The sequence below is a fragment of the Osmia lignaria genome, chromosome 15 (genome assembly GCF_051020975.1).
Source record: "Osmia lignaria lignaria isolate PbOS001 chromosome 15, iyOsmLign1, whole genome shotgun sequence".
Taxonomy (NCBI): Eukaryota; Metazoa; Arthropoda; class Insecta; order Hymenoptera; family Megachilidae; genus Osmia; species Osmia lignaria.
In genome coordinates, this window is record NC_135046.1 from 6,025,681 (window position 1) to 6,039,736 (window position 14,056).

Genomic DNA, 14,056 nt, shown 5'->3' on the forward strand with positions numbered 1-14,056 from the left:
TCTCAAGGGAGAGACGCGGGCGTGAAGTGGTACGATCGGACGCGGCGAGGACAGGAGAAGAACGAAGAGGAAGCGGGCCGGTGGAAAACGGTGAAGGAAGAAACGTAAAAGCCGGAGGGGTGCAGGTAGTTGCACGTGGAGGCGGAGCGACGCCGCGCGTCGCGTCGGGCTAGAGACGTCGGCCGTCCTGCCCCTAAAACGTCGGGTGGGGAGTCGTGGCGAACGCAGTTCTCGACGGGTCGCCGAGAAGGTGTTACGGTATTGTCGTCGGCTCCGGGTCACGGCGAGTCGTTCGAAAAGCCACGTGATCGTCTTTTCGCCGGTGCTCGAAGTACTTTCGTTCGGTCAACCCTTTCGATCTTTAACGAAAGGATCAGCTATAAAATAGTGTCGTCGTTTAAAGTTCGCGACGTTGAAATAAATCTTCATAAATCTTTGATGTTCATGGTCGGTGAATTATTTTGTTTTCAATTCGTACACCGGTCTCCGTCTTTGTTTGTCTCGAATGTGATTAGTGCTACGTACTTCTACCTTGAGAATATAAACACGCGGGTCGGTTACGGTTTATTCGTACATTACTCACCTGGCTCAGTTCGTCGCGACATGCGTCCTTGCTCGTTTCGCTCGTACGGCTCTTAGTTCATTGACGGACTTGGACATGGTAGAAAGACGCAGTTAACGGGACACGTGTTTTTTTGTGTGATACTACGTGGACAACGACGTGGAGTGTCTAAAGGTGTTCAAGGTGCATCGGGAACCGGTGAAGGGATAAAGAATGCGACTGCTGTAGGGGTTGCGGACAGGAATTCGGGATCCCCGGGAGCTCTTCGATAAGGTAAGCGTAGATTAAGATTCTTTTATTGGTGATTTTTATTTGTTTTTCTGTTTTGACGAATGGTATTGCGTATTTGTGATTTTTGGTCATCATGGTTTATTTTATAATTGAGTATTTCAGAGCGTATGTTGTCGAAGCTCCAAAACATAATTATATAAAATTATAGGGATCGTAAGGGTTTTCTAGAAAACGGGTTTTTTCAATTAACTTTGAATTTGAAAATATGATGTATATGTTACAGTAAAAGTGTTAATTTAGTGAACATATTACGCTCATTAATTTGATAAATAAACATATTCACCAGCAACGAAATTTAAATTTTTATTGCTGGGAATATTATTCCACGCATGATTTAATAAAAATGTATCAATATTAAATGAACACTTTCGCTAACAGATGTGCACACCAATCATATGAACTATCAATTTGATATGCTACGCATGTTTGTGAATGTTAAATTTGTAGTTAATTATTTTTCACTCAGGAGTGTATTACATATTTATTTCTAGTTTATAATGTCAAAGTGAGATCGTCAATAATTTACAACATCAAAAAGATTTATATTTCTCATGTGTATTTACTTTACTTGATATAACTAAATGCTCGTAAATTTGTTTAAATGAAGTGTAATTAAATTTTCATTTTATACAGACATTTAGTAAATTTCACTCTTTTACAGTAACATATGCAAATATTTTAATTTACGATAACTTTATTCGAAGAATCATTAATAGAAAATTTGAATCATCATTGTTTTTCGGTTCTTATACAAAATTTACCAATACAATCTCTGAATTATTTTGAATTTGGGCAAGTATTTATTTATTTTCTTCGGAAGTTTCTTTCTGTATGTAAAATTACAACGTGCAGTCTTTTTCTTTTTCGAATAGAATGCAGAATTATTTTAAAACTAATCCTATCTCTTCAATTTAACAATATCATATCAATTGGCGAATAGTTTTTAATTCCAACATTCTAGCATTTTTATCACTTGTCAGATATCGAAATTGCAAACAGCTTTTCACACATGTTCGTTACACCCATTTTATCTAGTAAATCTTTGCGATAACGATATTGACAAAAATAAAGAATAAAAATGGCTGATAAATTCATTCGTAAAAAAAAACTGAAATCAATTTTCTCGGTGTAACATCATAAAGCAATTGAAGCTATGAAACGACATCGAATCTTTATCGGTTTGCAGCATGCATTGACCTATCATTCGTCACGGGATACTGTTACAGAAATCGAAACCGATATTGAAACAATTTTACTGATACATGACCATAAACTTTCAAGATTGAATCTATGTATCGTAACGTGTACTATCGGCCGGTTTAACTACTCCCTTTTCTCCTAAATCACCGATGTTAAAACCGAAAAGAGGACGAACAGAAGAGAAACGTTTCAAATACGACGCGAAACATCGGTTGATTGAAATTTACAGCCATTAAAGTATATTTATAGCTCTCAAATAAAATTTGCAACCATAGTAATTTTCACAGAGTAGAATATATCTCTTTGACCTATAATCGATTTGTATTTTTGTTTTTTATATGAGGATTTTCTAAAAGATATTTTGAAATTTTACAAATTTTTTAGAATTAGAAAAATTGTTGCAAACGAAACTCGCGATACTCGACGTGTAAAAAGAAAAAAGAAACGAGATATTTATTCTAATAAAAATACATACTGATCGAATTGAGTAACCTCCTCCTTTTCGAAGTCGGTTAAAAAACAACTTTCACCTTATTAAAAATTGCTCACTCTCTTTAATGAAAGATAAACAATTCTCACTAAAATTCGTCAAAAATTTTATTCAAACAGTTCTCTGTTTATCTGCCGAGAAAATACATTGGTGAACAGGATAAAAGATTCAAAGTTTCATTTGTATGCGGCTCGAGTTTTTCGTGGCGCATAGTTTTCTGACCACGAAGGGTATACAAATATCAGAGTCCACAAGTTTCGCGCGTAAAGGATCGCAAAAGTTGCACGAAGTTCACCGGGAACGTGAAAACATACGTTGATACATAGAAAAGGGTGTAGTTGACGGGGTCCAAGGCGAAGGAAGAACGAGCAGAATGCGAGTATTGGATGGCATAAGGAAAGGGATGAAAAGAAAGAGGGAGAGAGAAAGAGGGAAAAAAGAAGGCAGGAGGGAATCGTTTTAAACTACCATCCACTTCACATTCCTGATTTCAGTTAAGGGGTTTGTTTATTTCCTTTTTGGGTCTCGAAGGTTCGTCGTGCATTATACGCGTACCGCTGCTGCAGAATGTAATGCATCACGGATAAGAGAGGAAAAAGGAAAGAGGGGAACGATACCGCCCCTATACTAGCAGTGACAATGAACTTTTGCCTTGTCTCTTATTTGCTTCTTTCCTCTCCATTAGAATTGCCGACGACAGCTTTAATCGCGCTTTTCAATTATTTTCTACTGTATTAGTAACTCGTGTTGTTCGTGCAATTTTTTCATGCATTCATGCGTCTTTTGTTTTCAATTAAAAACTTTGAGAACCTGATTTTAGACGATGTACCTTGTTTTATTGTCATATTCGTTATTTACTAATTATTGGGAGGATAAGAACGTTCATTTTTGAAAATTTTATTTTACAAATAGAACAAAGCTGTCCCTTTTTATTACAGCAACGAAAAGCTGGCTATCGTAGATAGTGAATGATACGACATCGTTCCATTGTTTCCAAAGAATTTTACATGTCATGCATCAGGTCTAAAAGGCATAAAATTGATTTATGCTCACTTCGTGGAGCACATTGTTTTTTCTCTTTCATAAACGAGACCATGGTAAATGCCCGGCACATGAGATAAAACAAAATATGCAAGATTAAATAAAAGTAACGTGAAACTGCTTTAATAATGAGATATTCTATAGATCGTATAAAAGTCTTATGGTAACCTTAGTTGTAACTTCATTGAACATTGGTCATTAATATTTATGAAAGTGCAGTCACTTATAAAGGTCTTTGTATATCTCAAATTAAATTTTACATTTCAATCCTTTTCTGTAACCCTTTTTTTTTGGAAACATGAAAAAAATAATTTAGTTCGATATTTTTTCGATATTTTAGTTCGTATTACAAAATAAATTTAGTAACTGTAAATCTTGAAGTACACCTTCAAATATTTCCACTGTATTCTGAATGAAGTCAAACGATAATAACATAGTTAAGAAGACAAACGAGTGCTGTGTGCGTTTCGATAGAGCACAGAGGGACATTAATTTACCAGAGGGGGGTCATTAAGGTTGTGATGAATGAAATGCATGCATCTTTGAATGCCACGCGATTCTTGTACCGTTGATGAAGAGGTAAGAAATATTTCTCTGTCGTCCGGTTACCTTTTTACTTGATGACTTATTCCTTGGCAATTCTTTTTTCCCTTATTTTTGCTCGAATTAAATTTCTCTTCAAAGTACCTATATAACTTCCTTCTGGAGCATTATTCACCATTTTACGAGAAAATTAATTTTCCAATGTCAGAGTTGGTATTGCGTTCACGCACGCGATTTTTCTAATACTCCAATGTAATGCTCATTACCAAACGTATCAGTGTAATTTGAGGCATTTCTGAACCTTCGCCTCGTTTTCCTTGCGGTATGATGCAATCGTGAACGATGAAAAGGGGAAAGGGTGAGAGAAGAGAAGGCAAAGAGGAAAATCGTTTAGCACGCGATCTTCTCGTAATTCTGCACGCCAGTCTCATGGCACGCTTTGTCTTCGTCTCCACCTGACGCGTTACACGTGTTAGATTGTTTCCACTCTATTTTTCGACCGGTGCAATTATTACCATACCACGGCGTAGCAATCTAATTGATCAGGGAATCGTTAGGAGATGATATTCTAGATATTTGCCTCGTATTATCTATGAATCTTTTGGTGCTTTTTAGGTCGATTTCGTACCTGTTAGGTAAGGGTGCGCGGGTATCCGAAATTACGGGCTCGGGCGGTTTCCTGAATTATATGAATATGTATTCGGTTAGCAAGGTATTGTCAGTTTTGGGTGGGATTGAAAGAAGGAAGGAAAACGTTTCAAAGGGGAATGAAAATATTTCTGATATATATATTTAATATTAACCTTTTATTTATTAGAAGGGATTATAGTTGTTTATTAACGAATATTCATTAATTCGTTGAAAATGTTTTAGAAAATCCATAAATTCGTTCTTTCAATGTTCAGTATTTTATTTTATTTATTCTTTAATTAAATTCTGTTCACTTTCATTGAGTCGTAAAAGTTACTGATGCAATCACCTACAAAACGAACTTTCCTCGATCAGACACGATTTCGTTTTCATTTTTCGCTGCAATACAAATTTTTCTCGAAGAATACAACGTTAATGATCGCATTTAAAACACGAGAACCTGGGCAATTTCTCGCTTTTCCGAGAAACGAGCGCAAAGCTTGAAAGCTGTGTCTTTCTTACACTGCTGATATTCGTTAAAAGAATTTTCTGAGTTTAAAGCTAGAAACTTGGTAAAACGTAGAACTCTATGATAGAGGTGAAACGAAAAGGACATATCTCGTTGGGGCTGGATGTATCTCGAGATATAGGGGTTGTTTCAGGGAAAGTGGAGCGACCTATTTTTTGTGGAATACTAGTCTTACGATAAAAAGCATGAATTGTTCGTACAAAACTGTGCTGTATAATTTAATATTTTTCTAAAAATAAAAATAGAATATCCAAAATTTAACTTAAATAATTACTACTTGCAAGTTAGGTGTAAACAAAAATCTCTACTGCTTTAAAATTTCACTATATGATTTTTTGCAAAAGTGCATCGATGCACTTACAAATGCACTTTTAAAAAAAATGTATCCGTAAATTTCTCACGTAAATTGATACTTTGAAATATTTTGTATAATGAAATAATTAGGGTACGATGTTAGAAAATCAAAAGTTAAAACATTAAGTGCATTTTGCAAGTGCACCGATGCACCGATGCACACGTGAAAAATATTATACAGTGGAATTAAATGGTACAGAATTTTCTTCTACAATTTATCTAATTCATATAACTGGAATTTGGAAAACTGCATTTTAGAATTTTCCTTTTAATTTTCATACCTCAGCAATTAAATCAGTTTAAACATAATTTCGCACAATAATTTTTTAATTTCAATTTCAAGTCTCTATTTGTATTATAAAAATTGTAATATTATTAATTCTGAATTATTGTTTCGTATCACGCGAATATTCAATAATTGAAGAATAATTCAATTTGAAGAAATGTAACATGCGACTGATCGTTGGCAGTGTTTGACAGAGGGAATGTGGCCCAATATTTGCAAATTCAATTGCACGTGTGCTATTCTAACAAGACAATTTTGAACGCGACGTCACGCACAAATATGTGAACAGATGCATATGCATGTCCCACAACAGAATCCTTTCCTATCTCATGGTTCGTGCTTCATGGAAACTGGCTTTAATTGATCCCTTGTTTTCGCAAACATTACTTTTTCCCTTTTGTTTTAATTTCCTCAGAAAACTATTCGAAAAAGTACTTGGACCGGCTGAAATATTCATCGCTTTAATTAACTGCAGTATAAAATTATTCGGAAATGGATTTAGGTAATAACGTGGTGTGGAATTAAGCGTGAATTAATTCTCTAATCAAAACTGGTGATTACACATCAATTTATTGGATATTATCAGTGAAGCATGAAATATTTATCATGATTATTAATACTCAAATTATATATTGGTCGAATGAAATGTAATGTGGTGTCCTAATTTAAATATTGAAATAATTATATTTTGGTTGACCTCTTGTTCATGGTAAAGCTAAATATAACTATACATCTGTGTCGAAAACCACAGTCCGTTACCATCGACGATACAACTGGTCTGGTTCTTTTGAGAAGAGCAAGTGCACCTTTCTTTGTTGAAATTCATAGGTAGAAGGAGGAAATCTGTGGGAAAGGTCCGTTTCGCTTTTGAAAACAACCCACGAATATCTCATAGCTTTGGAGAATCGACCTTCCGCCGGATGTTCGACGTTGAGCACGCGGATGCAATAACGTTGATTGACTGTCCGTCAACTAAACTTGCTGTTATTAACTTCGTCCGTGGTGCAATTTTCTATCTGTTTATTCCTTGTGAATATGTTTTCGCGAGTACTAGTCCAGTGAGCATTTTGAAAAAGTGATTCCAATTTGTATAGGTTGAATAGGAAAAATGAAGGGGTAGTGATTAGAACGTTTAGTTAATTAATAGATTCGTAATTCATGCTATGTGATTACTATTTGTATTACCTTTCTATTTTTTTATTTCTTTAGACATTGGAACTCATAAAAATTCAATTTGTTTCTTTAGAATTAACTAATTTATTGATACATAATCTTAATCCTTTACTGAGTTAATTAACTGAAAATTACTTAACACACATTCAATCAATTTGATGTATGAAAAGTTACCAGAATTTATTCAGTTTATGTAAATTCCTGTACTTTAGTGAATGGCAAAGGGGCTAATTATGTAATGAATTTTGTATAAATCCAATAACATTGACCAAATCGTGCTGTATTAACCAATAATTGAATCTCGTACCTGGAATATTTCAGTTTTCAATCATAAAGGGATAATCTTCATAAATTATCGGAAATTGTGTAATAAATATATTAATGTATTTAAAAGTTCACTTTATTCGATTTCATAAAAGGAAGAATTATCAATATAAAATCAAGTTAAATGTACAAAACTCTTAATTGTATTGTCAATTAAATCTGAATTTCTATTAATTAGCAATTCGTATAATAATAAAATCAGTATTTAAATCCCTTGTTCCACTTGTCTGACCACGTACTGCCCGTAGCCTGCATGTCTGACCTCATACGGTCGTATTCTACTTATCTGACCATCCACCAAGAAGTGGTGATATTATAGACCGTTGAATTCATTTTGATGTAGGTTATAATAATTTCATAAATGTATAGCGTCGTTTAAACAGACCGAAACTGTTTTAACGTCACTTTTTATGGTAACTATAACGTGGTTAGTGATTTGGTAAAAAGATTTAGTAATAACCTTCCTTTTTATTAATTTTTCCATTAATTTCTATATCCTTCTTTCTGTGATAGTAATTTATTTAAAATCTCATTAAACTAAAGGTGTTTGCCCAATGAACTTCAAACTTTTTACATATTAAAAATCCTTAAAAAATCACCTAAACTGATAACTTTTTTGAATCTTTTGGAAGGATTAATTTTCATCCTTGAGGCATTTGTTACAACTTATCACCCCATTAGCGGGACTTCAGTATCTATACAAAGTTTTGTTTTTGTTATAAGTCTAATTAGAAGTGGCACGGAAGTTCTCTTGGAAAATTCACGAAACGAGAGGAGAAGATAGGGCAACGAAACGATTGGACGGCGAGAATGCAACTCGAAGCAATTATTGTTCTCTCGGCAGCAAATTTAATTGAAGCGAGGCGTATGAACCCGATAACGAGAATCCGTATCCGTCTTGATTTCATCCGGTGCAAATCTTCCTTGATTTCCGCTGTTACGCATTCTTGTTCGGTTGGTACAGAATTTTTGGTTGTTCAACTCGCCTCGGTTATCGAGTCCGTTCCACCGACACTGTTTTCACGATGTTACGCTTTCTGAAATAAGTTTCGTTATTAAGATTTTGTTTCCGGATGTTTCGAATAGTTGGATATATTGCGCGGTCTATCAAGATGTAGAAGTTCCCCAAGCTTTTGGGGCTTCGTTGCGCTACGGAAATAATGACTGGAGAAACTTTCGGCCTCGCAGTGTTTGCGTAACAGGTATTTATTCAATTAACGGCCAGCCGGTTATCTTTAGTTCATTTTCATTCGCCGTAACAGCGATCGCGTTTCCAGAACAGAAAGTCTTCGTTTATGGAACAAAAATTACAAACTCCCTTGTTCGAGTGAAATTAACTGTGTTGATCAAAGGAATTTAGCCTTTTTGAGTAGAGAAAAAGTAGAATGGTCCTACTTTTGGACCATTAATTAATTGGTTATTGAAATCATCACTGATATTCTAAAACCACAATTATAGATTAATTAATTTGTTTCTTAAATTCTCCTAAATAGAAAGGTGCACAAACTTTTCACTTAATTACATACTAAAATTTGAATAAAAATAATTGACATAATGCTATAAACTTTAAAACAAATAGATAAAAGTTTCTGTAGCTATCACTACTGTAACCCTTATCATTATCACCTCAACTGTACTTTGTTTATCAAAGGTGCATTGAATTAACGCTACCACGTGTTTAACGCGGAGAAAGGTCACGCTTTCTTAACCCTTTGCCTAGGGACAGAGTAACTATAATCACATGCTAAGGGTCGACTGTGTGCTAAGAGGGATTATTAAGCGGCAGTGGTAAAGTGTCGAGCATAAGCATGCAAAGAGTGTTTACAGTATCGTGTCGTAAAATGTTCGTTGTGTAGCAAGTGTGATTACCTGGCACCAAATTTCTGTCGCGTAACAACCGCGAACATAATGATTCGTTGTAAAATATTGATTGCACACAAGCTACGATAATGCATAAAAGCTTGGTAATGTTATGCATGGTTTTGTAAATACTTGAATTTCTTTTCTATGGTGGGAGAATATTGAAATTTAAAAAATAATTAATGCTGATCTAATTTATACATTTATTATTTTTCAAAGAAAATTTCTATTTTATGTCAATGTACGTGTTTATTTATGAGGACTGAAGTTAAATAGGCATTTAACTTACCGCGATAAGCATAGATAAAAAGGATCGAATCCGTTCGATAGTATCAGAACTTAAACCGTGCGGTACGGTTCATTTAAATTTACGACGAGACAAATTTTCTTTCCGTTGTCCCGAACAGTAGCGACGTTAGCTCTTTTCTATTGAAAATCAATAGCGGAGTAATGTTTCGAAAGTTCAGCGCTAAAAGCCGTGAATTAATTTTCAATTTGAAAGAAAGGACATGTTTCGTTCAAACAGGCGATCAATCATCACTGACAACGCGACCCATTCGATACTTCGAATGTGCATCTCGCTGAACATTCGACAGAGAATAACATAACATTCGCAGAAATAACGAACTTTGATTAAAATAAAAATGAATAATCGAAAGGGTGACATTCCTCTTCCCTGTATCTTCGGAAAGCACACATATTATTAAGCAAGGATTTATTTTCTCCACTTTTTACTGGTATCACATGAAGATACACAAATCCCGAGGTCGACTTTAAACATCCATTTATCCTTTCCGTCACATTTGTCACCGTCCACGGGGTGCGTCATTCAAAGAACAATCCCCTGAGTTCTCATAAAAATCGACTAGGGGAATGCGTGTCGAGCGACGAAGCTTAGGGTGGTTGGAAGCGAAGGGCGGTTAGCAGTAAGGTCGAAGATTATCAGAGGAGACGGTTCCTGAGTGTTGCAAGTATGATAGGCGTAGGTGGGGGCGCGCGCGTTAATGTATATTTATGTATTAAACAGGCATTATTTATACGTCCGATGAATATGCATTGTTGGGTGGCAGTAGCGAGGTGTCGAGTGCAGACCCGTCGCTATCACTGCCTCATCAATCACACACAGTTCCAGTGGCAACCCGCCCCTGTTCCCTGGCTGCCATGCAATGCTCGTGTTGCCGAGGGCACGATCTCGTTCCTCTCAGAATGGTAAACGCCACTCCTCTCCTCTCGGCAACAGCGTGCACACCACCATTCGTCCCGCAATTCACGCTAATTTACGTAATTTTTTCGCGATGCCCACGTGACACCCTCGTTACCGCCGCGCCGGGTCGTGCTTCGACGTCGATTCGCGTATTCTAACCCGATCTCCGCGCTCGGTTGGTTTACCGATTTGCGGCGAAAGGGGGGATACACGGAACGGTCACGTGAGCGCACACACGCTAGCAGATAGCGGACGGAAGGTAGATCGAAACCACGGTGAAGTTTCGCCAAATGGTCATCCGCGACCACCGTGGCGACGATATTCAGAACGTTAATCGGACGAATCAATCGGATCTCGTCGGCCGCAAAACTGACCGGCAGACATTCGAGGACTGCACGCGTGGAATGTATGTTGCAGCTACGCTGAAATTTTTCAGCCGTGGAATGGACGTTTGATATGTTGTTTTGCTCATGGATTTTGGCCCGGGAATTGCGCTTCGACAGCGCGACCCATACCCCTCTTTCATGGATGCTGTTAAATATGGATCGTTGTATAATTGTCGTTGCTATTAGCCGCGACCTGATGCATCGGTTTGCAGTTGCAATTGCATCGCGCATAGGTTATACAGCTTCATTTCATTCAGAATTAAAATTCAATTTCTTTGAAAGTAAAGTTTGTCAGATAGTAGTTTTATTTTTCATAAATTTTATCTATTATTTTAAAAATATTTCGTTATTTTTATTATCTATGATTCCAAAAAGTTAATATCAAATACTGAATAAGTTTTGTAAAAAATGAAAACACTATTTGACGAGATGTTGGGGTATTAATCTTGATCCATTTCACTGTGAAGCAGGGTTTAGGCGTGAATCATTGACTTGTACTACTTACGGAGACTGACAGTACGGGTATTACTGACTTTTAATAGGAACACTTAACTATTAAGATCCGTTTATTTTTGTTTCTTCATAATTGATATTGGTGCTTTAAGTATTCGAGGATTATCGTGGAAATTTATAATAATTTGTTGTTAAAATTCTCTTTTATTTTGGACAATTTTGATAAAAAGAAACGTTAAGGTAATATCCTTTCATTTTTTCTAACTTTAGTTAAATGCAGAGTGCAAATAGATTAATCCCGTGAACAAAAGTTATTTTACTTCAAAGACAATTTTCTCTTCACTACACAGACGTCCTACCGCAGTTTCATGAAATACACCTGAGCACCTTGTTACAGTTTTAAAGTTTGTCACTTTTGCTGAGATTTTTTACCTCTTCAGTAAAGTAGTTTTTCACAAAGGGCACGGTTTCAGTAATTAATTCCATTCGTCTGTTATGTCGTGCTGTGTAAAATTTTGACTTTCCTTTTGCTTCTTTACGAAACTTTGTGAAAATTTTTTTCAATGTTTTCATGTTACGTGTCATGTTACGCTATAAAATAATGGAATAATTACAGAGGACTCTAAAAACATTTTTATTTCTTTCTGCCTTTTATTTGCAAAAGAGATTTGTAAAATGTTGATGACATAATGGCATCGATTATTAAAGATCTTCAACGTTATTATTCTAATGTCGTATCACTTTAAATAATATAATAATTATTAAACAACCGTAAGACTAATTCTTAATATATCTACTTCGTTTTAATCTTCTCGTCGTGGCGTGTGTTGTCTTTAAGTTCTCAGCAAGTTGATGTCATTTATTGAGGCGAGTTTACTCGAGGCGCCATAAGGCGTATTTTATTACCTAGCTTTAGTGTCATTTGCCTTCCTGCAACACCAAATCAAGTGGTGTATCACTTAATTACGAGTAGTGATGTTCCTTCCTCTCTAAAACCGCAAATTATATTATGTACGAAGACGCATACGATAATAATATTTTAAGATTGCTATCTTAACTTATGCAAAGCTTAAATATACAAAAGAAACTGTTTCACGTATTTGTAAATAATATCTGAAAGAATAGTTTAAAATTTATAAAATAAGAACAGAAGAATGCAATTTAAATTATTTATTGTCTTAGAGATTCATCATCCCAGAATAAATTATATAATTATTATTAGTTTTCTGAAAATCTGTGCTTACAAAGTTTTGCTCTTTCATTTTATTTCTGAATCATTTCGAATTTGTATGAATACCGTTTTGCTGTAGGTGGAAGTGGCAGTTTACTCTGTAGGTTAGTAGAAAATTATGAAAATTGTTTTCCGGTTGGTCGGATCGGTAACGATCGTCGGTAGTCTCTTCGTTTACACTTCTCGCGTTCCGTGCAACAGAATAAATCGTTCGTATAATCGAATATGCATTTGCGAGACTATTGAATTCCCACGCAAATGCAGTGAATTTTTACTGGATTTTCTTGCGCTCTGTTTTCTGTACCACTGGTAAATAGCACGTTTTAAACAATCGAGCTCATACGATTGCGAACAATGTAAATGCAGAATGGTGGCATCGAAACGAGATACGTGCGGCTGCTACAAAAATATTGAATATACTTATTCTCTATCGTTTTAAGAAGCATGTCACAAAAAGTAGAATTAAGATATTAAATAGGTAACTTTTATAGGAAAATTACGAATATTTAAGGTGTTAACATTGAGAGCTATAAATTATTTACAATCATGGGTTGGATTTATAAAAATTTAAGATATATAAAATTGGTCTTAATTTTAATTATTCGTAACATGTACTCGTTCTTTATTTTTTGTGTGCTATCAATGGTTATAAAATAACAGGACCGTATTTATCCTTCATATAGAGTGGATAAAGTATACGTGTTGAATTCACCACTGGAAATTATGTCCATATATTATGATAAGGCCTGTATAATACCATAGAAGTGTTCTTCGACCCTGTTCGCGTATACATATCTAGCGAGGAACTCTCAATTTTCGCGTGCTCTTTCCACCCCGCCAAATTAGATCCGCTCGTACGACTTTTATCGTCCGTTCTTCTGGTAACCATCGTCTAATATTCCTCTTGTAGTTCACACTCGAACGGCACTCTGCTCGAAAACGGCGAACTTCCTCCGCTGTAATAATAGTTTGAATTCCTTCGGAATCTCTTACTAAATTTCTGCTGAATTTCCTTCCAATGAAAATTTGATGCCTGTACAGGATAGGTCTCCGGGTATTAGTAAATCTTTTCACATCGACCATTGCCAAGTTTTACCACCTTGAATTCGTAACCATCTATGTATTCCTATATAATTTTCATGTTACAAAATATCATTTTACTGTTCAGGGGGTTGTACACGGTAAATGGTCAGAAAATAAAGATATATTTTTGAGAATTTTATAAAGTAACTAACATAATACGAAAATTTTCTGTTTTATCAAAAATTAATTTATTCGACCATTTACCGTGTACGACCCATTTAAATAAAATATTTTAATAACGCCAAATGCTTCGGAATAATTCTAAATAGAGTAAAATTAACATTTGAAAAATTCAATTCTAAATATCCAGTCGGTGCCGTTGCACAACATTGCATTTCTGTCGATTCGACAATTTTATTTCCGACTATTTTCATACTTTGAAGAACGGTTGGAAGGTTCAAGTAATACGATAGCGG

At 35.4% G+C, this 14,056-nt stretch overlaps 1 protein-coding gene across 2 annotated transcripts in view; it reads left to right on the forward strand.

Annotated features, from left to right (window-relative positions):
* Positions 1-246: 246 nt before the first annotated feature.
* LOC117600185 (lachesin) overlaps positions 247-14,056 on the forward strand; it is a 135,175-nt gene continuing 121,365 nt past the window's right edge. For both annotated transcript variants that reach the window (XM_034315252.2, XM_034315253.2), the window contains exon 1: positions 247-835. The gene's annotated coding sequence lies outside the window, so the exon portion shown is untranslated. The remainder of the gene's footprint in view (positions 836-14,056) is intronic.